This window comes from Schistocerca gregaria, chromosome 10 (genome assembly GCF_023897955.1).
Source record: "Schistocerca gregaria isolate iqSchGreg1 chromosome 10, iqSchGreg1.2, whole genome shotgun sequence".
Classification (NCBI taxonomy): Eukaryota; Metazoa; Arthropoda; class Insecta; order Orthoptera; family Acrididae; genus Schistocerca; species Schistocerca gregaria.
This window is the reverse complement of record NC_064929.1, coordinates 157,777,348-157,802,243: the sequence shown is the minus strand read 5'-3', so window position 1 is coordinate 157,802,243 and position 24,896 is coordinate 157,777,348.

Genomic DNA, 24,896 nt, shown 5'->3' with positions numbered 1-24,896 from the left:
CAGTCATTAGAGACAGAGCTCATGCTTTGATTATGAAAGAATGGGGAAGGAAATCACCCATGTCCTTTCAAGGAACCATCCCAGCTGTTGACTGGAGTTATTTAGGGAAATCATGGAGAATCTACATCTGTACTGCTGGACTGGGATTTGAATTGACATCCTCCTGAATGCGAATCCATTGTGTTAACAAGTGTGCTGTCTCACTTGGTTCAAAATGGTTCAAATGGCTCTGAGCACTATGGGACTTAACATCTGAGGTCATCAGTCCCCTAGAACTTAGAACTACTTAAACCTAACTAACCTAAGGACATCACACACATCCATGCCTGAGGCAGGATTCGAACCTGTGACTGTAGCGGTTGTGCGGTTCCATACTGAAACGCCTAGAACCGCTCGGCCACACTGGCCAGCTGTATCACTTGGTAAAATGATTCAACAAGAATAGTCAGTACATTTCATTTCTCAGAAGGCTATTGAGTGTTAAGGAGTTCTTAGGCTCCCCATGTGCCTCTACATACATCTTAAGACAAAAAAAATTATACACCGTGAAGGAATCATCTGAATTGAACAGACATTGGTAGATATGATGTACATGTGCAAACAAACATATGATTGTAGTTTCAGAGATGATTTATTGAAGAGAAAGAGTTTCACAAATTGAACAAGTCATAATGTGATGGTGCACCTCTGGCCCTTATGCAAGTAGTTATTCAGTTTGGCATGATTCACAGAGGTGTTTGATTTCCTGCTGAGAAATTCTGTCCAATTTGTACATAAGATCATCAGAATCCCTATGTGGTTAGAAGGCCTTACCAATAATGCTCCAAATGTTCTCAATTCAGGAGAGAGCTGGCGACCTTCCTGTCTAAGGTAAGATTCGGCAGACAAGAAGACCAGCAGCAGAAACGCTTGTCATGTGTGGGCAGGCATTATCTTGCTGAAATGCAAGCCCAGGTTGGCTTTTGATTGAGGGCAACAAAATGGCATAGAATATCATCGATGTACCAGTGTGCTGCAAGAGTGCTGTAGGTGACAACCAAAGGGGTCTTGCTATGAAAAGATGTGTCAACTAAGGCCATCACTTCTGGCTATCAGGTGGTATGGCACGTGACAGTCAGGTTGGTATTCCACTGTTGTCTGGGGTATATCCAGACATGTCTCCAGCCTAGAATTCCCCCTTGCAGGTCCGTGGATTAGAATAGGCCCGAGGTATTCCTGCCTGTCGTAAGAGGCGACTAAAAGGAGTCCCTCCCCCTCAAGGAGGTAGTTAGCGCCTGTGTCCGGAGACGGACAGTTTCACGACCTATATTTGTGTTCATTTTGGTTTTTCACTTCTTCTGGTTTCTTCCTTCCTTTGGTTGGTTCCTTTCTTCCTTTGGTTGGTTCCTTTCTTTGTTCTTCTCCATCTCACTGTCTTACTTACTCTTCTCCTTGCCTTCTTCTCGTTCTCTGGTCTCCGCTTCGGCGTTTGTGACAGTATGTCCTTTCTTTCCCTCTCTCCTTTCTTTTTCCTCTTCTTCCTTCCTCCCTGTGCATGCCTGAAGGCCGACCCACGAGTTCGCACGTGTAGCCAGTGACAGGGTAACGCATAATTCCCCGCCCTGGGTAGACAAGTAAGGCACGCACGTACCCCCTGGTAAAGGCCAGGCCCAGGGAGGGGTGATTGCCTGAGCTGACACCTTCCGACCATGCCGATTGGTCCCTCCGTCCATTTCTCAGGAGGTGTGACCTGAGGTGTGAACAATCACCTAAGGCGGGAGTGCCCTCTGAGAGGGTCCCCACAAGGAAGGAGCGCACCATCGGAGACGCTGGCAATCATGGGGGATTCCTCCGCAATTGATTTCTCTTCTTCTTCTCTCTCGACTTCTGCCCACAAACGGAAACTTGACCAGCCACCAGTGACAAAAGTACTACCGCCTGCCCCACAGTTCTTCGTAGTTTCTCGATCTCAGGACGGAAAGGATTTTTCCTCTGTTAACCCTTTCGTTATCCAGAAGGGCGTAGATGCCACAGCCGGATCTGTCAAGTCTTGTACCAGGTTGCCTAATGGTACCTTGTTACTAGAAACTGAGAGCGCCTTTCAGGCACAAAAACTGCTTCGGGCCACACTCCTGTACACGTTCCCTGTCCGGGTGGAGGCTCACCGCACTTTGAATTCGTCTAGTGGAGTGGTCTATACCAGATCATTAGACGGATTGACTGACGAGGAGATTCAGTCTTTCCTCGCTGAGCAGGGCGTGACGGCTGTCCATAGGGTCATGAAAAAGGTCAACAATGACCTTGTACTGACCCGGACACTTTCCTTGACAGTGTTCAGCTGCCGTCACACATCAAGGCGGGCTACGAGGTTATTTCTGTTCGCCCCTATGTCCCGACACCTACGCGCTGCTACCAGTGTCAGCATTTCAATCACACTCGCCATTCTTGTTCCAATGCGGCTACATGTGTGACTTGTGGCAGGGATGCCCATGAGGGTGACTGTCCACCTCTGTCTCCTCATTGTGTGAACTGTCGCAGTGACCATGCAGCGTCCTCCCGTTACTGTCCTGTGTACAAGGAAGAATGCTGTATCCAAGAAATTCGGGTCAAAGAGAAAGTCTCCACCTCAACTGCTCGCAAGCTATTCGCTAGCAGGAAGCCCACGTTGCTCCCAGCAGGGAAGTACAGTACTGTCCTCGCCTCTCCTCGGACTACAAGGGAGGTGGCGACGCAGACATGCGATCTGACCTTCAGCACTATGGCCGTTCGGCCAGTGCTAAGATCGCCCAGTCGACGTCTCCTCTTCCTCCCGTCGCCCCTCCGACACAAGCACTTTTATAAGCTTCTGCCAGGACGAACACCCAGAAGTCGGAAGCACAGGCCTTCCAGAAAGAACAGTCTCGTGCAGACCTTCTACATACCTCGAACCCTCAGCCATCGACCAATCCTTCCACAAAACGGCCTTCCAAGAAGGCTCATAGGAAGCACAGTTCTCCTTCCCTGCTACGGCGTATTTCTCCTCCTGCGCCCCCCAGCGGTTGCCGTCCCAGGCCGTCATGCATTTCGCCTGGCCGCACAGCTGGTAGCCGAACATCTGGCCGTTCACCAGCGGAGGAAGCTCCCCCTTCCGGCCATCTTCACAAGATGGCCGATGAACCTATAGAACAAATGGACGATGACTGTCCGCCTCCTGCTAGCGGCGGCAGTACTCGCTCGAATCCGGGCCCTCAGCGGCCTTCTAGATGACCCCTTCTTGCATCTTCATCTTCTCACAATGGCACTTATTCACTGGCATATTCGCAGCATTCGTTCCAACCGAGAGGACTTGAAATTGCTGCTCCGCTCGCACCTTCCGCTCGTTGTAGCCCTCCAGGAAACGAAGCTACGCCCATGCGATCAAATTGCCTTGGCAGACTACACCTCTGAGCGTTTTGACTTACCCCCTGTGGCAGGTATTCCGGCTCATGGAGGGGTTATGTTGCTGGTCCGGGATGATATCTGCTATGATCCCATCACATTGCACACCGGCCTGCAGGCAGTTGCCATCCGCATTACTCTCCCCAATTTTACATTTTCCATCTGTACTGTTTACACTCCATCATCGTCTGCCGTTACCAGGGCAGACATGCTGCAAATTATTGCTCAGCTCCCTGCACCATTTTTGTTAACTGGAGACTTCAATGCTCACCATCCTCTTTGGGGCTCTCCAGCATCCTGTCCGAGGGGCTCCCTGTTAGCAGACGTTTTCAACCAGCTCAATCTTGTCTGCCTCAATACTGACGCCCCTACTTACCTTTCAGACACCTCTCACACCTATTCCCATTTAGACCTCTCTGTATGTACTACCCAACTTGCACGCCGGTTTGAGTGATATGCGCTTTCTGATACATATTCGAGCGACCACTTCCCGTGTGTTATCCATCTCCTGCATCATACCCCCTCTCTGTGCTCAACTAGTTGGAACATCTCCAAAGCAGACTGGGGGCTCTTCTCTTCCAGGGCAACCTTTCAGGATCAAACCTTCACAAGCTGCAATAGTCAGGCCGCACACCTCACGGAAGTCATTTTTACTGCTGCTGAATATTCCATCCCTCACACTACTTCTTCTCCACGCCACGTACCGGTCCCCTGGTGGACTGCAGCATGTAGAGACGCCTTATGTGCTCGTCGACGTGCTTTACGCACCTTTAAACGCCACCCTACAGTGGCGAATTGTATCAATTACAAACGATTACGTGCGCAGTGTCGTCGTATTTTTAACGAAAGCAAGAAAGCCAGCTGGGCTGCTTTCACAAGCACCTTCAACAGTTTTACTGCTTCTTCTGTTGTATGGGGTAGCCTGCGCCGGCTATCTGGCACTAAGGTCCACTCACCAGTTTCTGGCTTGACGGTCGCAAATGACGTCCTTGTGGCTCCTGAGGATGTCTCCAATGCCTTCAGCCGCTTTTTCGCAGAGGTTTCGAGCTCCACTCATTACTCCCCTGCCTTCCTCCCCCGAAAACAGGCAGAGGAGGCTCGGCCACCTAATTTTCACTCCTCGAATTGTGAAAACTACAATGCCCCATTCACCATGCGGGAACTCGAAAATGCACTTGCCCGGTCACGGTCCTCCGCTCCGGGGCCTGATTCTATTCATATTCAGATGCTGAAGAACCTTTCTCCTGCGGGTAAAGGTTTCCTTCTTCGTACTTACAATCGCATCTGGATTGAGGGACATGTTCCCGCATGCTGGCGCGAGTCTATTGTTGTACCGATTCCTAAGCTGGGGAAGGACAAGCACTTGCCTTCCAGTTATCGACCCATCTCGCTTACCAGCTGTGTCTGTAAGGTGATGGAGCGAATGGTTAACTCTCGTTTGGTTTGGCTGCTCGAATCTAGACGCCTACTTACCCATGTACAATGTGGATTTCGTAGGCGCCGCTCTGCTGTTGACCATCTGGTTGCCCTGTCGACCTTCATTATGAATAACTTCTTGCGGAAGCGCCCGACCGCGGCTGTGTTCTTTGATTTGGAGAAGGCTTACGACACCTGTTGGAGGGCGGGCATTCTCCGCACCATGCATACATGGGGCTTTCGCGGTCGCCTTCCTCTTTTTATTCGTTCCTTTTTAGTGGATCGACAGTTCAGGGTAGGTGTGGGTTCTGTCCCGTCATACACCTTTCGCCAGGAAAATGGGGTGCCACAGGGCTCCGTTTTGAGCGTCGCTCTCTTCGCCATAGCGATCAATCCAATAATGGATTGCCTCCCAGATGATGTATCAGGCTCCCTTTTCGTGGACGATTTTACCATCTATTGCAGCGCGCAGCATACATGTTTCCTGGAGCGCTCTCTTCAGCGTTCTCTTGACCGTCTTTACTCCTGGAGTGTCGCCAATGGCTTCCGTTTTTCTGCCGAGAAAACGGTCTGTATTAACTTCTGGCGCTACAAAGAGTTTCTCCCACCGTCCTTACGACTCGGCCCCGTTGATCTCCCATCCGTGGAGACAACAAAATTTTTAGGTCTTACATTTGACAGGAAACTTAGTTGGTCTCCACATGTGTCATATTTGGCTGCCCATTGTACCTGTTCTCTAAATGTCCTCCGTGTTTTCAGTGGCACGTCGTGGGGAGCGGATCGAACCGTCCTACTTCGCCTATATCGGTCGATCGTCCGCTCCAAGCTGGATTATGGGTGCTTTGTATACTCCTCTGCATGGCCGTCCATCTTACGCCGCCTCAACTCCATACGACATTGGGGTTTACGGCTTGCGATCGGAGCGTTGTATACTAGTCCCGTTGAGAGTCTTCATGCTGATGCCGGTGAATTGCCACTCACCTACCGGCGCGATATGCTGCTTTGTCGTTACGCCTGTCGGCTTCTGTCAATGCCCGACCAACCATCGTATCGTTCGTTTTTGACGACTCTCTCGACCGTCAATACGGGTTGTATGTGTCTGCCCTGCTACCCCCTGGAGTTCGCTATCGTCGCCTCCTTCAACACCTTGATTTTTCACTCCCTGCAACCTTTAGAGTGGGCGAGAGCCACACGCCACCTTGGCTCCAGGCTCAGGTTCGCGTTCACCTTGACCTCCGCTCGCTCCCAAAGGAGGTTACCCCCGGTTCAGTATACCACTCCCGTTTTGTCGAACTTCGTTCGAAGTTCATTAATATGACCTTCATTTATACAGATGGCTCCAAGACCAATGACGGGGTCAGGTGTTCTTTTATTGTCGGTGCACAAAGTTTCAAATACCGGCTACATGGCCATTGTTCGGTCTTCACCGCTGAGCTCTTTGCCCTCTACCAGGCTGTTCTTTACGTCTGCCGCCACCGACATTCTACTTATGTCATCTGCTCAGATTCTCTGAGCGCCATCCAGAGCCTCAGTGATCCGTATCCGGTTCACCCTTTCGTGCACCGGATCCAACGCTCTCTTCAGCAGCTGGTGGCGACGGGTCTCCAGTTAGCTTTATGTGGGTTCCTGGCCATGTCGGTATCCCTGGGAACGAAGCTGCAGATGCCGCGGCCAAGGCTGCGGTCCTCCAGCCTCGGATGGCTTCTTGTTGTGGCCCTTCATCAGATTGTAGCACGATCATTTGTCGGCGCATTTTATCGCTGTGACATGCCGGTTGGGCTGCACTTAGGGACAACAAGCTTCGGGTCTTGAAACTGCTTCCCGTAGCTTGAACGTCGTCCTCACGTTCTTCTCGGCGGGAGGAGGTCGTTTTGGTCCGGCTACGAATTGGACACTGCCAGTTCAGCCATCGCCATCTGCTGACGACAGCGCCGGCGCTGTTCTGTCCATGTGGGCAATTGCTGACGGTCCGCCACATTTTAATGTCCTGTCCGAATTTTACTACGCTGCGTCTTGATCTTGGCCTACCATGTACTCTGGATGCCATTTTAGCAGGTGACCCAGGAGCTGCTGCTCGCGTTCCTCGTTTTATCAACTTGACACACCTGTCTAAGAACGTTTGATTATGCTGTAGTTTTTTAATCCTATGTCTGTTAATACGTCTTTTATAGTGTTGCCCCTTTTAGTTGCTGTTTTAACCTTGTGCCTTGCGGTACATTCCTAAATTAGTCATGGCGCTAATGACCATTGTAGTTGTGCGCCTTAAAACCACAAAAAAAGCCTAGAATTGCATTAACTGGAGTAGAATTGTCTTCAGTGAGCCTCGCTTTGACATGAGCCTCGATGACCAGCGAAGATGCGTCTGGAGATGCCCCAGGTAGTGATTGAATACCAAGTTGACAGTCACTCACTGTATGGCCCAACAACCAGGAGATATGGTCTTGGATGCCATTTCATTTTATAGCAGGAACCTTCACAGCCAACAACACTGTACACCCCATTTTGTTGCCCTTCAAGGCAAGCCATCCTGGGTTTACATTTCAGCAAAATAATGGATGCCTGCACATGGAGCGGGGCGGGGGGGGGGGGGGGGGGGGGAGTTTCTGCTGCTTGTCTTTGTTCTTGCTGAACCATATCTTGGCCAGCAAGGTCACCAGTTTTCTCCTCGACTGAGAAACTTTGGAGCATTATAGGCAGTGCCCTCCAACTACCTTAGGCTATTGACAATATAAGGTGCCAATTGGACAGAATTTGGCACAATATCTCTCAGGAGGAGATCCAACTTCTCTTTCAATCAATGACAAGCTGAGTAATTGCTTGCCTAAGCACCAGAGGTGAGCCAATGCATTACTGAACTGCTCAATTTGTGAAGCTCTTCCTCTTGAGTAAAACATCCAAATTTTCTCAAATTGTAATCATTTCTTTGTTTCTACATACACAACACATCTACCAATATCTACCAGTTTTTGCCCCATTTGTATAATTTCTGCGTGGAACATCTTTCTTTTTTTCTTTCTTTCTTTCTTTCTATTTTCCTTTCTATCTATCTATCTATCTATCTATCTATCTATCTTCATCTTCTTCTTCTTCTCCTTCCTAGAGTGTTATAGTGAACAGTAATGGCTACCAGATTTGCACACTGCCACTCACAAGCCATTTAACACTGGCTGGCACTATATCATCCTCTGACAATGGTATCATTCAGATGTGATTTGGAGGGACAAAGGCTCACCACACTGCTCGCTCAGCTGTTGTCAGTTTCACAGAGCTTGGAGTCACTGTTCATTCAAGTAGCTACTCAACTGGCATCACAAGGCTGAGTGTACCTGAGCCCTGCATGGCTCTTGTTCCCGTCAACATGTATTTTACACCCTGTTTTTAACATACTTCCACCTCACTGCGTTAATTTAAATTACTACTGTCACTGAGTTGCTGCTTTGCCTGACCGTGACCAGCACTAGCAGTGCATATCAATATATCCCCTCTTGTAATATCTTTGCTGGACTGCTATTACTTCCCGGTCATTGTCTGTCATCTGCCAGTTCGGGTTGCGACTTCGGGCTGCCAGTCAGTGGATATGTGTCTTGAGTGCAGTCTGGATCTGCCATTCAGGGAGTTGCAATGCGGCACTAGCGCAGTTGAGTTGGAGCAACAGTGGGGTCTGCGTCGACATGATTTGCCCAACCATTGCTGCCACGCATCACTTGAGCCGGGCCACGATCTTGGTGGATTGTCAGTCAGTCATCCTATCGGCCAACGCATATTGGCTCGCTGATTGTTGGTGAGTTGGCTGTGTGTGTTGAAGTGTGTGTGGAGCTGTACAATCACTACGAGCTTCGTGGTTCACCGAACCAGGATGTCAAAGCTGAGTAGGTGTTTCAACTATCGTTCGTGGTTCGTTTTGGTGGTTCGCTGTTGGGAAGGTTTTCCTGTGAGCAACACTGAGTGTTTCTATTGCTGAAATTTAGCTGCCATTTGGTGCAATTAACTATATTGGTTGACTACAATTCGAGTGCACCAGTGGAAATTTCTGCCTTGTGGCTGTTAGTGTTCTGGTTACCTGCCCTGGCCACTGACGTAAATTCAGGCAGTGTTCCGTTTGAGTGAATTTAACTATATTAACGTATTTCAATTCAAGTGTACCAGTGGAATTTTCTGCCTTGTGGCCGTTAGTGTTCCAGTTACCTGCCCTGGCCACTAATGTAATTTCAGCGTCCTTTCCTCACTGGTTGTCACTGTCCAACATGGTGTGTGGTTTTGACAGTTAATACATATTTCATAGTGGATAATCACGTTCGTAACTTTTTGTTTTTGAGTTCTCATGCACTGATTGGTGGCAAGCAAGTCATTTGTCAGTCGGTCCATGGTAGTCCCCTGGTTGGGTTCCAACAGATCAAGTGTAGTTGGGCTCACCACCTGTCTCTCGTAAGGGAATGATGGCAGGCCCTGGAGGCTTCTGAGTGCCATTGCCTTTACTATTCTTTTCATGAGTGTTTAATGGTCTGTTGGTAATCTATTATAGCCAATGCTTTAAAAGAAAAAAAATTCTTGTGTATGTGTGTGTGTGTGTGTGTGTGTGTGTGTGTGTGTGTGTGTATTAGTTTTTGTTTGCTATTTAAGTGGATTTTAATCTTGTTGATTTTTAAGATTTCTTGTTTGGAGGCCTTCAGCCATGAAATAATTCCCTTTTTGGAACTCATAGTTCTAAAGGTTCGGCTATGTGCCGCTTTGGTTTAAAGGCGTTATAAATTACAATAAATTACCATTTTGAGTGAACCTGACCAACACATTATTTGGCCCTCTCCACAATCCTAATCACCTGTTCTGCCCAGCGGGTTTAGCCTGCATCTCAATACCCTGTACTACTCTTCCCACCAAGGGAAAAAATCCCTGGCAGTACCAGGAATTGAAACCAACTACTTTTTTTCATAGCAGTCAAACACACTGATCACATTACTAAAGAGGTAAACATAGTGACCCATAACATATTCAGATAGTTTCTGTGCTGGTAACACCATTGAATATGAGAAAATAAACAAAATGCATGAACAAAACTTGTACAAAGTTGTTGTTGTTGTTGTTGTCATCAGTCCTGAGACTGGTTTGATGCAGCTCTCCATGCTACTCTATCCTGTGCAAGCTGCTTCATCTCCCAGTACCTACTGCAACCTACATCCTTCTGAATCTGCTTAGTGTACTCATCTCTCGGTCTCCCTCTACGATTTTTACCCTCCACGCTGCCCTCCAATGCTAAATTTGTGATCCCTTGATGCCTCAAAACATGTCCTACCAACCGATCCCTTCTTCTAGTCAAGTTGTGCCACAAACTTCTCTTCTCCCCAATCCTATTCAATACCTCCTCATTAGTTACGTGATCTATCCACCTTATCTTCAGTATTCTTCTGTAGCACCACATTTCGAAAGCTTCTATTCTCTTCTTGTCCAAACTAGTTATCGTCCATGTTTCACTTCCATACATGGCTACACTCCAAACAAATACTTTCAGAAACGACTTCCTGATACATAAATCTATATTCGATGTTAACAAATTTCTCTTCTTGAGAAACGCTTTCCTTGCCATTGCCAGTCTACATTTTATATCCTCTCTACTTCGACCATCATCAGTTATTTTACTTCCTAAATAGCAAAACTCCTTTACTACTTTAAGTGTCTCATTTCCTAATCTAATTCCCTCAGCATCGCCCGATTTAATTTGACTACATTCCATTATCCTCGTTTTGCTTTTGTTAATGTTCATCTTATATCCTCCTTTCAAGACACTGTCCATTCCGTTCAACTGCTCTTCCAAGTCCTTTGCCATCTCTGACAGAATTACAATGTCATCGGCGAACCTCAAAGTTTTTACTTCGTCTCCATGGACTTTAATACCTACTCCAAATTTTTCTTTTGTTTCCTTTACTGCTTGCTCAATATACAGATTGAATAACATCGGGGAGAGGCTACAACCCTGTCTCACTCCTTTCCCCACCACTGCTTCCCTTTCATGCCCCTCGACTTTTATGACTGCCACCTGGTTTCTGTACAAATTGTAAATAGCCTTTTGCTCCCTGTATTTTACCCCTGCCACCTTTAGAATTTGAAAAAGAGTATTCCAGTCAACATTGTCAAAAGCTTTCTCTAAGTCTACAAATGCTAGAAACGTAGGTTTGCCTTTTCTTAATCTTTCTTCTAAGATAAGTCGTAAGGTCAGTATTGCCTCACGTGTTCCAACATTTCGACGGAATCCAAACTGATCCTCCCCGAGGTCTGCATCTACCAGTTTTTCCATTCGTCTGTAAAGAATTCGCGTTAGTATTTTGCAGCCGTGGCTTATTAAACTGACAGTTCGGTAATTTTCACAACTGTCAGCACCTGCTTTCTTTGGGATTGGAATTATTATATTCTTCTTGAAGTCTGAGGGTATTTCGCCTGTCTCATACATCTTGCTCACCAGCTGGTAGAGTTTTTTCATGACTGGCTCTCCCAAGGCCGTCAGTAGTTCTAATGGAATGTTGTCTACTCCGGGGGCCTTGTTTCGACTCAGGTCTTTCAGTGCTCTGTCAAACTCTTCACGCAGTATCGTATCTCCCATTTCGTCTTCATCTACATCCTCTTCTATTTCCATAATATTGTCCTCAAGTACATCGCCCTTGTATAAACCTTCTATATACTCCTTCCACCTTTCTGCCTTCCCTTCTTTGCTTAGAACTGGGCTGCCATCTGAGCTCTTGATATTCATACACATGGTTCTCTTCTCTCCAAAGGTCTCTTTAATTTTCCTGTAGGCAGTATCTATCTTACCCCTAGTGAGATAAGCTTCTACATCCTTACATTTGTCCTCTAGCCATCCCTGTTTAGCCACTTTGCACTTCCTGTCGATCGCATTTTTGAGACGTTTGTATTCCTTTTTGCCTGCTTCATTTACTGCATTTTTATATTTTCTCCTTTCATCAATTAAATTCAATATTTCTTCTGTTACCCAAGGATTTCTAGCAGCCCTCGTCTTTGTACCTACTTTATCCTCTGCTGCCTTCACTACTACATCCCTCAGAGCTACCCATTCTTCTTCTACTGTACTTCTTTCCCCTATTCCAGTCAATTGTTCCCTTATGCTCTCTCTGAAACTCTGTACAACCTCTGGTTCTTTCAGTTTACCCAGGTCCCATCTCCTTAATTTCCCACATTTTTGCAGTTTTTTCAGTTTTAATCTACAGGTCATAACCAATAGATTGTGGTCAGAGTCCACATCTGCCCCTGGAAATGTCTTACAATTTAAAACCTGGTTCCTAAATCTCTGTCTTACCATTATATAATCTATCTGATACCTTTTAGTATCTCCAGGGTTCTTCCACGTATACAACCTTCTTTCATGATTCTTAAACCAAGTGTTAGCTATGATTAAGTTGTGCTCCGTGCAAAATTCTACTAGGCGGCTTCCTCTTTCATTTCTTAGCCCCAATCCATATTCACCTACTATGTTTCCTTCTCTCCCTTTTCCTACACTCGAATTCCAGTCACCCATTACTATTAAATTTTCGTCTCCCTTCACTATCTGAATAATTTCTTTTATTTCATCGTACATTTCTTCAATTTCTTCATCATCTGCAGAGCTAGTTGGCATATAAACTTGTACTACTGTAGTAGGTGTGGGCTTCGTATCTATCTTGGCCACAATAATGCGTTCACTATGCTGTTTGTAGTAGCTTACCCGCATTCCTATTTTCCTATTCATTATTAAACCTACTCCTGCATTACCCCTATTTGATTTTGTGTTTATAACCCTGTAGTCACCTGACCAGAAGTCTTGTTCCTCCTGCCACCGAACTTCACTAATTCCCACTATATCTAACTTTTACCTATCCATTTCCCTTTTTAAATTTTCTAACCTACCTGCCAGATTAAAGGATCTGACATTCCATGTTCCGATCCGTAGAATGCCAGATTTCTTTCTCCTGATAACGGCGTCCTCTTGAGCAGTCCCCGCCCGGGGATCCGAATGGGGGACTATTTTACCGCCGGAATATTTTACCCAAGAGAATGCCATCATCATTTAATCATACAGTAAAGCTGCATGTCCTCGGGAAAAATTACGGCTGTAGTTTCCCCTTGCTTTCAGCCGTTCGCAGTACCAGCACAGCAAGGCCGTTTTGGTTAATGTTGCAAGGCCAGATCAGTCAATCATCCAGACTGTTGCCCCTGCAACTACTGAAAAGGCTGCTGCCCCTCTTCAGGAACCACACGTTTGTCTGGCCTCTCAACAGATACCCCTCCATTGTGGTTGCACCTACGGTACGGCCATCTGTATCGCTGAGGCACGCAAGCCTCCCCACCAACGGCAAGGTCCATGGTTCATGGGGGGAGGTGTACAAAGTTAGAAAACATAAACAAGTGTCAGGATCTTGATAACAGTCACCTCCAGAGACACGGATCTATAGTTTTCATTTAACAAGGAAAATAGAGCCTGACAAAAAAGTTATGTGGACATCAGAGTGCATTACTGTTGTTCCTGTTCTGTGTTGTTACAAGGACATGTAGGTTATATAAGGGGTATGAACAGTGTAAGATGTTGATTGATCACTACATAGGACACAGAGATGCCACACAGTCCTGTGTGGCAGTGTTATCATGACCTAACAGAGTTTGAAAGGGGCTTCATAGTACATCATTTGGCTGGCTGGTCAAATCATGTGACATCCAGATTTGTGAGGCATACAGATGTAACAGTGGCTCATTGTTAGATTGCATGGGAACGTGAGGCCAAGAACACTCATTAAGTTTTTGGTCAACCAAGTCTCTCCACTAAAAGGGAGGGTCACTGGATTGTACCCCAAGCACATAGTAACAGCTTCACATGTGCACCTGCCATCAGAGAACAAGTAATGGATCCCGTACAACATTGCTCTGCAAACTGGAGCTCACGAGCTAAGTGCAGCTAGAAAGCCTCATGTGGCTCTTTGGCACCTTGAGTGTGGCTCTTCTTTAGAATAGCATGTGGGGGTGCACACGTACAGTGTGAATGGAAGTTTGTGGGCTATACAAAGAAGCAGGTTTTTGGCTTGGCTGAGTCTGTTCACAAGAAGTGGTGTTAGGCAGTGGTGTACATGACTCGGACCTCTTCCACTCACTCCCACCCACATCCCTTTCTCTGTTTGTGACCATGTCTTTGAAAGTGGGGGATGAGTAACACTTCTAAGGCTAGCATGTGACATAATACTTAATGTGCTGAATTTTACGCAGTGCAAATCTATGGAAGAAATACCCATTCCGACGAATATTTTGGAATTGTTTCTCATTAAGTATGGAAAAATAGGTGCAGTCAGGTGAAAGAAGATAATTGTATTAATAATGTATCATTTTGAAGTGATTTAATCATAACTAAGTTCTACAGACAATGACAGGTACAAATAATTATAAGCTGGTGCTATAACAAATCAAAAAACTTGTTAGATATGACTACTTTCCTTAACTCCACTTTTACATGTTTGGTTGGTGTTCGTGTCTTCCTCTTTAATCAGGTGCTCTGAAATAAAAAACTAGCATTTGCTGTTCTTTCCTTATTCAGATCTACATATTAATGCAAACAATCGTTGTCAAGTGTGAACCTTGTCAAGAATAAACTGAGAAATTGTCTTACTGCTGAGAACCTAGAATCTTAACTAAAATTACCCAGACTTTCCATTGTTCACATTAATATTTGTCAGTCACTGTTAGGATATTATTTTGTGCATACCTGACTGTATAATTTTATCGATAAATAATATCATGATAAAGTATAAGAACAAGTTTTATTCATTGCACGTAGAGTTTAAAACTTAAAACTTTAAGTAAAGTTTCTTAAGTTAATTTTAGGGAGCACTGTGCAGTAAAAGAAAATATAGTGCTGAGTACTGAGGAAGGTATGGTGAGACTGTTTGAACATACAGAGAGGATGAACAAAAGAGGTAGACAAAAAAGTATAGAAGATGAATATGAAGTGTGGATGGTACTGTTGAAAAGGTCTGCCTCAGTAAACGTGCTTCACTCAGACTGAGGAGATTTTTGCAAAAGCCTGCTTAGGAGTATCATAATTAAGTTGATAACTATGTTTGCACCTATATAGTTTAAGTTTCTGCTCTCAGCAGAAATGTTCATCATTTCACTGTTAATTAGTGGCTCTTTTTACTAAGGAGTGTGCTGATCACTTGCATCTGTGTCATGTTGCAACAGTGGTCATAGACTAGCAGGAGCTGAACTAGGGGAATTACCGTACCATGCTTAGACTGCAGTTAACACCGCAGCACAAATGGTGCATTTGGTGTGGCACCATGACTGGGAAGCGTTAACTACTGATGAATGGCGTCGTATTATATTCAGCAATAAATTACAGTTCTGCACTACCCTGGATGACCATCATCTTCTCATATGATGGGAACTCAATCTTCCAATTTTTGGAGTGTTACTCCTGCTGTCATTGCCACTGAATATGATTTCCTGCCTCAGCTGGTAATGACCGATGGAACTCTGTTGGTGCAACAGTATCTCAGGGACATACTGTGTCTTCCTGAGTTATGTGCCATGCCACATTATTGTGGTGCCATTTTTCAACAGCACAATGCTCTTTCACACATGGTTTGTCTGTTCATGGACTGTATGTTTGATGTTGATATACTTCCATGACCAGCAAGATCCCCAGATATGCCGCTGATGTGAGTCCAGCTCGGATGTCAACTCAGTCCCAGTGCTAACATCCGGCATATCAAAGACTAGTTACAATAGTTGTGGGTCAGCTTGCTTCTGGAGAGGATACAATGGCTTTATGACACCTTTCCAACCAAATCAGTGGATGTATCCAGGCCAGAGGGGGCTCAACATCATACTGGTAAATGCCCTCTTACTGCCGAGTTCTTTGTGAAATTATGTTGCAATAACAGAAATGTTTTGAAAAAATTCCATGAACTGGAACCACTGATTCTGATATATGTCAAATGTTACTCCAGTTATAAACTCTGGCTCAAAATTAGAAGAACAGGATATGAATCATCCCAAAAAAAAATAATAATCACACTTCACTGTCCTTCAGACTCGAAAGGAAGATTTGGCTAAGTTACTTATTGCTAAATTCTCCAAATTTTGTTATAATTAATTCTTCTTTGTAACAACTTTGGCCATGAGTAAGAAATGTGGGAGCTGTCAGTACATGATGAGTATGGGGAATTTTTGCCAATCTTGTAGGAACCATTTTACTGACAGGTGTGTAATGAGGAGGATATTAGGGAAGTTGAAGAGGATCTCTCTTGAAATAGCAGTGCGTGTAGGGGGAACATTTTGATAAAGGAGGAGGAAGGTAAAATATGAGTCCCTTAGCCACAATTGGAGAACATAAGCATAGAACTGCTAAGCATAGAACCACTCCTGATCAAGAAAGACAGAGGTGATGTTGAAGGCTGAGAATGGGCAGTTGTCAGGATGCCAGGGAGAAAGAGAGCATGGCATTACAGATTCATCACAAATGCAAAAAAAAAAGAGTATCAAAACCACTGCCAGAATTAACAGGAGAAGAAAATGGTCCACCCATGGATCTATGGGTTTAGTGTAGTTGGATTTCTGGCTCCAATGATCTACCGTCACGCAACCGCAGACTGCTCATAAAGAGCTTGCCAAACAAAGATGTTACACACTACTTGGTTGATAGTTGCCACAGATCCATTCCAGTGTCCTTTATCCATCTAGTACCACATCAGGAGTGATGTGGTATTTCTCCTATTACATGGAGACAGAACCTGTAATCTTACACCAAGCGGTTCTAGGCGCTACAGTCTGGAACTGCACGACCACTACGGTTGCAGGTTCGAATCCTGCCTTGGGCATGGATGTGTGTGGTGTCCTTAGGTTAGTTAGGTTTAAGTAGTTCTAATTTCTAGGGGACTGATGACCTTAGAAGTTAAGTCCCATAGTACTCAGAGGCATTTGAACCATTTGTAATGTTACCTTCCCACACACCACTATTAAATTTTTCTTGGGGTCTTCATTAGTTTCAAAAGCTTCAAGAGGCATTAGATATGCAAATGAGAAACTTTTTTAATTATCTCCATTTTCCCTTCTTGTTGTTGGCTACAAATCTTGTGTCTAGGGGTACATTCTTGCTACTGAAATTTTTATTTAATGTTGTGGGTTCCTGATGACTAAGTAACTGATGAAGATTTGCCTGTGTATTTCTTGAATTTTATTCTTCATCACATTATTAAATATCACACCGTTTTTTTTTTTTTTTTTACAATTTACACTGAATATTCCAAATAACATTGTTAGTGTTGATTGTATAAATACATTTGTCTCCAACACAGGCACGCCCACTACTACTAACATTCTGCGATACAATATTCCAGAGAGTTTACAATGCAAAAGAGTTCACAAACTTTCTTGACAAAAGAAGATTCTTTACTAAAATATATCATTATTTTGTAAATGAGTCCAGAAATAAATTTTATATTCATTGTCAGATTGCGCAATTAATAATAGGAATTTTAAGCATACCAGAATTTTCATAATGTCAAATATTTTTAAAAGAAGAGTAATTTTTAACTGTACATACATAGTACTATCAAATTAACTTCTTTTTATACATTTTAGGCTGAAATATAATACATCATATACAAAATCATATGAAATTCTTTTAATTAAATGACTGAGATAATGTTCACCTACACAATAATCGATAGTATAAATGGTATCAGTTACTTCTATAAAAAATGTAATGTTAGAAAACGGTGTCCCATAACAAATTATGCCAGTATATAGGCTATTATTTTGATGGTGTTGCTGCTACCAAAAGCATTTAATGTTGCTACCAGTTCCTCCCCCTTGCCACATTTGTCTAATGAAAGTTACATGGTCATATATGACAGTGGGTTCCAAAGTGTTGGCAAATCATATGACTTGGGAAACAATCCAGTGTTTACCTCAGTGGATGTCAAAAACTGCCTAAAAACCACATCCTGACTGACAAAGACACTGGCCCCTTGTCATTAATCCTCACGGCAGATTCAAGCCAGCACCAATGTGCCACCCCATGTCCAGGAGATGAGTGCTTTAACATATTTGGCTACCCAGGTGACGAAAATGGCTTGAAGATAAAATTAACAAAGATTTGATCTCAGTCATCTGCCAGTTAATCTATAACTTGACTCCTTCTACATCCATGAAGGCTTTGCTTCATGACTGGATTAACAGAACACAATGAATGGATGGATGGGTGGATGGAAGGATGGATGGATCAACACAAAGGCTTGTTGTTGTTGTTGTTGTTGTTGGTGGTGGTGGTGGTGGTGGTGGTGGTGGTGGTGTTAGTTTTAGTCATGTTGTTGGTGTTGGTGTTGACATTGGCATTGGTGGTATTGGTATTGTTGGTGTTGGTGTTGATGTTGGCACTGTTTTCAGTCCCGAGACCGGTTTATTGCAGCCCTCAATGCTACCTGTGCAAGTTTCTTTATCTCTGAAAGCTATTGAAACCTATATCCATTTAAACATCCTTACTGTCCTCATACATAGGTCTCTATCTCCAAATTGTTCTCCAATTCTTACCCCCCCCCCCCCTCTCTCTCTCTCTCTCTCTCTCACTCTCACTCTCACTCTCTCTCTCTCTCTCTCTCTCTCTCTCTCTCTCTCTCTCTCTCTCTTTGCCCACCCTTATCAAACTGACTATTCCTTGATGGCTGAGTGCATCCTATCAACCAAACCCTTCTTTTAAACAAGTTATACCATTTTTTTTCCTCAGCTCAATTCAGTAACTCCTCATTAGATATTTGACCTATTCATTTAATTCACATTTACCTTTATACTCTGTAAAACCACACTGCAGTGTGTGCTGGAGGGTACTTTCTGTACCAATATCACTTCTCCCCTTTCCTGTTACAGTTGTGAATAGTTTGCAAGAACAACAATTGCTGATAAACCTCTGCATGGGTTCAAGTGTCTCTATCTTCATAGTCTATTTATGAGATATCTACTGGAGGAACAAAATATATTTATTGACTCTTCTAGGAATGTATGCTCTTGGAACTTCAACAATAAACCACACCATGATGCAGCAACACCTCTCTTGCAGCATCTGCCACTGAAGTCAGTAGATTATTTCTTTTTTTGGATATTTTCTATTTCCTCTATCAATCATATCTTATATGGAGCCCATACTGATGAGAGTGTTCAAGTATTCGTCAAATAAGTGTTTTGTTAGGATTCTTTGTGAAGATACTTCCAATGAATTATAGTCTCAACATCTGCCTTACCTGCTATTAACTTCATGTTGTCGTTCCACTTCAAATCAGTCCATATACATACCCATAGAAACGTTACGGAAGTGTCTGTTTCCAGTGATTTCTTTCAATTTTCTAGTCATATAATAAAGCGTATGACTGGCTACATGTTCATGACAGGTTACATTTGTTTATGTTGAGGCTCAGTTGCCACTCCCTGCACAAAGCATCATTCTTTACAGGTCTTCATGCATTTTACTGTGATTTTCTAGTGTCATGACTCCGCAGTAAACAACAGCATCATCCACAAAAAGCCTCATAGCCTTCCCTAGGTTATCTAGGTGCATCCTATGGATGAATAGAGTGAGCTGGGTTTTTTGCTATTGTTTGTTGTCAGAACCACTGTTGGTTCCTACAGAGGAGATCATCATCATTCTTCTGTAGCACCACATTTAAAAAGTTTCTGTTCTCTTTCTGGTTGCAGTGGGCATTGACCATGTTTTATTTCTATGCAAGGCTACACTCCAGACAAATACCTTCAGGAAAAGTTTTTGTTTCATTTCATTTTGTTCCAACTCACATTTCTATGTCCAACATTTCATCTTCCAAAGCTAGATACGATATCAGAGGCTGTAATGATTCAGAAAGCAGCACAATCTCAAACAAACTCAGCAAGCCAAAGTGTTTGTATGCATCCAAGCACCAGTTGGTTCACAGTCTCATCAGACCACTGCATAAGACTGAGGAGTCACTTCACAGTCTGTTACAGAACTTGTATTAGGTGTTGGCACTGTTAGATTTATTTAGCACTAAGGCCCACAAGTTATTGAATTTCAACCCTTCTTCTTTCTGTTAAGGTTTTTTGTGCTATAGAATTTCTATGACCCCTCTGTACATCCTGGCATGTTAATTACTGGATCTTAATAAAGTAATAGAATCAGAGATACAAATTTGGTATTTCTCGGGTCTCAGTGCATGATCTGCTACTGCCAATTTATGCATATTGCCCAGGTGACAGCTGCTCTTGCATTCCACAAGGAGCATGTTGATGCTTATTTTCACAGTTCCAACTGGTGGAGAAACTCAGAATCGCCCAGGTATTTACTTATAGCCATGCATCCACACCCATACCACCCAGCATCTAGCTTTGTGCTTAATGTTTGTGATGTAATGTCTCCTGAACTACATGCTGTACAATGATATAATATTGTAGATACATTCAGTGGAATATGTTTATACCGGTAATGAAATTTATTCTAAGCATAGTTAGTAATAAAGAAGTAATAAATTTAAATGTCATGCATAGATGCAGCAGTTTCCCTGCATCTATTGTTTATGATATCATATCTCCTGTACTATGTGCCATACAATGACATAATTTTGCACTTTCATTCAGTGGTATATGGGCATACTGTCTGTAAAATGTGTTGTGAATACAGTTAGAATTAATAAAGTAGTAAACTGTAACATCATGCCTCATGCAGTACTTTTATTGCATGAACAATGGAAAAGTAGTAAGCAATAAACATTTTTCCTTTTATCATTTTTTAGGGGTCATCAGCAAGAGAAAATTACACAAAAGCTTAAAATTATGTGTTGCACCTCACTAAATGCTCTTATTCTCAAATACTGGATGAAAGAAGTCTGGGAATTCATGCATCATGGAATATGCTTCTCTTTCACACATACTCCCACCCCTTTGATAGGTAGGTGGTTCTTACCCCGTAGACTGTTGTCCGACATTAAGGTATATGTATGTGAAGTTTGGTTATTTATTTTTATTTATTTATCTACAAATTCCATAGATCCTGTTATGCGTATGACGCTAGGATGTAGAATGACTTGAGTAATATATGTTCACAGTCCATGGTATCAATTAGTTTACAAGAGCAGGACTAGACATAAATTACATAAGACTTGCAAAAATAATAATGAACTAAAATAAAGTCATAGGAATAGTACATTATGCAAAGTTTATCACATTGCAAACCCTATTTGTCACAGTAAGTATATGGTTACAAATAGGAACAAAAAGAACATAAACAAACAACAGTAAATATAAATACATACAACGACTACTTTTCTCTGTTGAAGTATTCATCAAGTGAGTAAAACGTTTTCTCAATTAAATATGTCTTTAGATTGTTTTTGAAAAATGCACTGTTACTACATAGACTTTTTATATAGCTCGGTAATAAGTTAAATATTTTGACACTCCTTTCTGTACCTGAGTTAAACTTTTTAGTTCGAAGTGGAGGTCAGCCTTCTTTCTTGTATTGTGATAATGGAAGCTTTCATTGGTTTCATAGTGGGCAGGATTGTCAACCAAGAAACTCATTAGGGGGAAAAATATACTGGCAGGTTGTGGAAAGTATTCCAAGTGTTTTAAAGAGCATACTGCAGGAGGTTCTCGGGGGTACAGTGTACATTATATGGACTACTTTTTTCTGCATGAGGAAGATTTTCTTAGATGAGGGTGAATTGCCCCAGATGATGATGCCATAGCACATAATGGAGTGGAAGTATGCAAAGTATGTGGACTACGTGACATTTATGTCTCCAAATTGTGAGATTGTCCTAATGGCAAAAATTGCTGAAGACAGCCTTTTTACAGTCTTGAGGACATGGTGGTCCCAGTTGAGCCTACTGTCTATGTGGAGGCCTAAGAATTTGGTGCAGTGTACCCTTTCTATCTGACTATTGTTATTTAAAACATTAATCTCCTGGGGGAGTTTGTGGTCAAGGCTGGAATGCATACAATTTGTTTTGCTCAGGTTTACTGTGAGCGAGTTCACTTGGAACCAGATTAATAGTACTGTAAGCAATTTGTTGGCATCAACCTCTACATCAGTGAGCTGTTTGTTACTAATCAAAATGCTGGTGTCGTCAGCAAACATGGTGATCTTGCATGTATTGCATGAAAAAGGTAGATCATTTACGTATATCAGAAACAGCAACAGACCAAGGATGGATCCCTGGGGTACTCCACAGAGTACAGTGCTCCAGTCTGACTCTACTACCTCTCCCTCTTTATTGCTCCCATTGAGAATTACCTTCTGCTTCCTGTTTTGAAGGTAGGACTTCAGCCAGCTTCCCAGTGCCCCAGTGATACCATAGTGGCGTGCTTTGTTGAGGAGTGTTTTGTGGTCCACACAGTTGAAGGCTTTGGACAGATCACAAAATATTCCAACTGCCTTCATTTTATTATTTAGGGATTCCTGTATACCATTTGTGAAAGAAAATATGGCCTCAGTTGTGGACATACTTTTCCGGAAACCGAACTGTCTATCACTTATGATGCCAAAGTTTTCTAAGTGCCTTACAATTCTGGAGTGCAGTAGTTTCTCAAGGACTTTAGCGAAAGGGAACAGGAGAGGGACTGGACGATAGTTTGAGACTTGCGTTGTGTCTCCCTTTTTGTGGAGAGGCTTCACTATAGCAAGTTTCATGCCCACTGGGAAAACACCCTGGTACATAGAGGCATTAAGTATATGGGCTAATACTTTGCTTTATTGGTCAGAGCAGGTTTTTAGCAGCTTACTTGAAACAAGTCCAGTGGTTTAGGGGAAGATGTGGAAAAAACACAACACACATTTTTACAACATGTATGGATGTGCACTTGTCCTGCTGTGGCAAGGGCTGGCATAGTTTCTTTGCAGTGTTCCAGTATTTGCGCCCCTTTCCTGTTGGTTTAAACAGTGTGTTAATACCCTGTGCTCTGAGTACTCTGCTAATGATATCCATGACTGTTTTTACAAATGGGAGGAAAACTTTTCTCTTAGTTGATTCTTTTTCATGAGAAGCTCCAGATCTTGTAGGATATAGTGCCATATCTATTTCTTCAACAGAGTATCCTTGTCTTCTGAAAACAGTTCTTAAAGGATGAGGTCTGTTCTTCAAGTGCTATTGTTCATGGGCTCTTTTGGCTTGGCCCACCACATCTCTTTTTCTTCCTTGGGTTGGTAATTGGAATTTCTCTGATGTATGTGTCTATGTGAGTGGACTTTCTGTAAACTATGTGCACTCAAGTTCTGTTGAGTTTTGTAACTAACTGTGCATCCAAAAATTAGCTTTAACCTTTTTTCTCTTTTTCAACAATGGACTTAGAATTAATATCATTCAGAAAATTTAGAAATTCTTAAAGTTATTTATCCCCATCAGTCTGTATAGTCGAAATACCATCAACATACTGAAACCAACATGAGGGTTTCACCTTCACCTTGGACAAAAATCACAAATGATGCAAGTACGGTGTCAGCCATGAAAGCCTGCAGTTTATACCTTCAGAAAAGACTTCCAAATACTTTCATTTATATCACATGTTAACAAACACTTATTTTAGAAATGCTTTTCTTGCCATAGCTGGTCTGCATTTTATATCCTCTTTATTTCAACCATTGTCAGTTATTTTGCTGCCAAAACACCAAAACTCATCTACTACTATTAGTGTTTCCAAATTAATTTGCTGACTGTGAATTCCTTAGAATCAGCTGCATTAGGTATGGATTTTCTGCTCAATAATGACATACCAAAATTTGTGCCCCCTCAGGACTCGGACCCAGATTTCCTGCTTATTTTGAATGGTCAACCACTTATGTGCACACGCGCTAGACTATGATATAAAGAGTGTAGACAGTGTGACATAGTGGAGTTCAGGTCAGCCTTGAGGATGTGCACTGATAGCCAGAATGGTTGAGGTGACAGCTCACAATAAGTGGGAAATCTGGGTTCAAGTCCCAGTTCATCACAAATTTTCATATGTAAAATTGGCTAATAAATGCATAAAAATGCAGCTGATGCAAAGGAATTCATAGTCAGTGAATTAATTTTGAAATATTTTGTGTGCCTGTGGATTATAAACAGTGTCTCTTCTTTCAGACATGTATGTAAGTACTTTCAGCATCTCTTTTCCGAATTTGATTTGCTCAGCATCTCTTGATTTAATTTGACTACATTCCATCACCTTTTACTTGTCTTGATGCTCATCTTATAATCACTTTTCAAGATACTATCCATTCAATTTACCTGCTCTTCAAGTCTTTTGCCTTCTCAGACAGATTTACAATGTCATCAGGAAGCTGCAAATTTTTTATTTCTTCTCACAGAGTGTTATTCCCTTCCCAAACTTCTCAGTTCTCTTCACTGCTTGTGCACTGTAAAAATAAAATAATTTTGGGAATAGGCTATAATCCTGTATCTCTCCTTGCTGCATCACTGTGTTAGTATTGTGGAAAGTGTTCTCTAAATCTATGAATGCTGCAAATGTAGGCTTGTCTTTCTTCAAATTATCTTCCAAAATAATTTGCATGGTGAGTGTTGCCTCATGTGTTCCTACATTTCTCAGGAATCCCAACTGATCTTCCATGAGGTCAGTTTCTCCAAGTTTTTCCAGTCTTCTATAAATCACTCGTGTCAATATTTAGCAACCATAATATGTGTGGTGAGCGTCCATGTGAAAGTTAACTGAAAAAGTCCTATGAACATGCACTCAAGTTTCAGCCATTATAGAACTAGAGCCGGTTGAAGACTACACACATCCATGAATGGATATGAAGACAAGTGTGAATATTACAAGTGATGTGGGGCTCCTCCAACAAATGTTTTTTGTGTCCTGGTGCTGTAATGGCAGTGCCTGTGTGGCTGTGACAGAATACCAGAGACATTCTCCTTATCTATTAATCCCCTCCCCACTGCATCAAGGTATTTTCCAGGGTTTTTACTAACATTACATGAATCTGTAACACTACCCAGACTACATGTAATGTCAGAATGTAAGGCTCTCCTGCCAGTTTAGGAAATGGAGGGCATTAGTGCAATAGTACAACAGAGTCCAGCTACTAGTACATGGTGCAT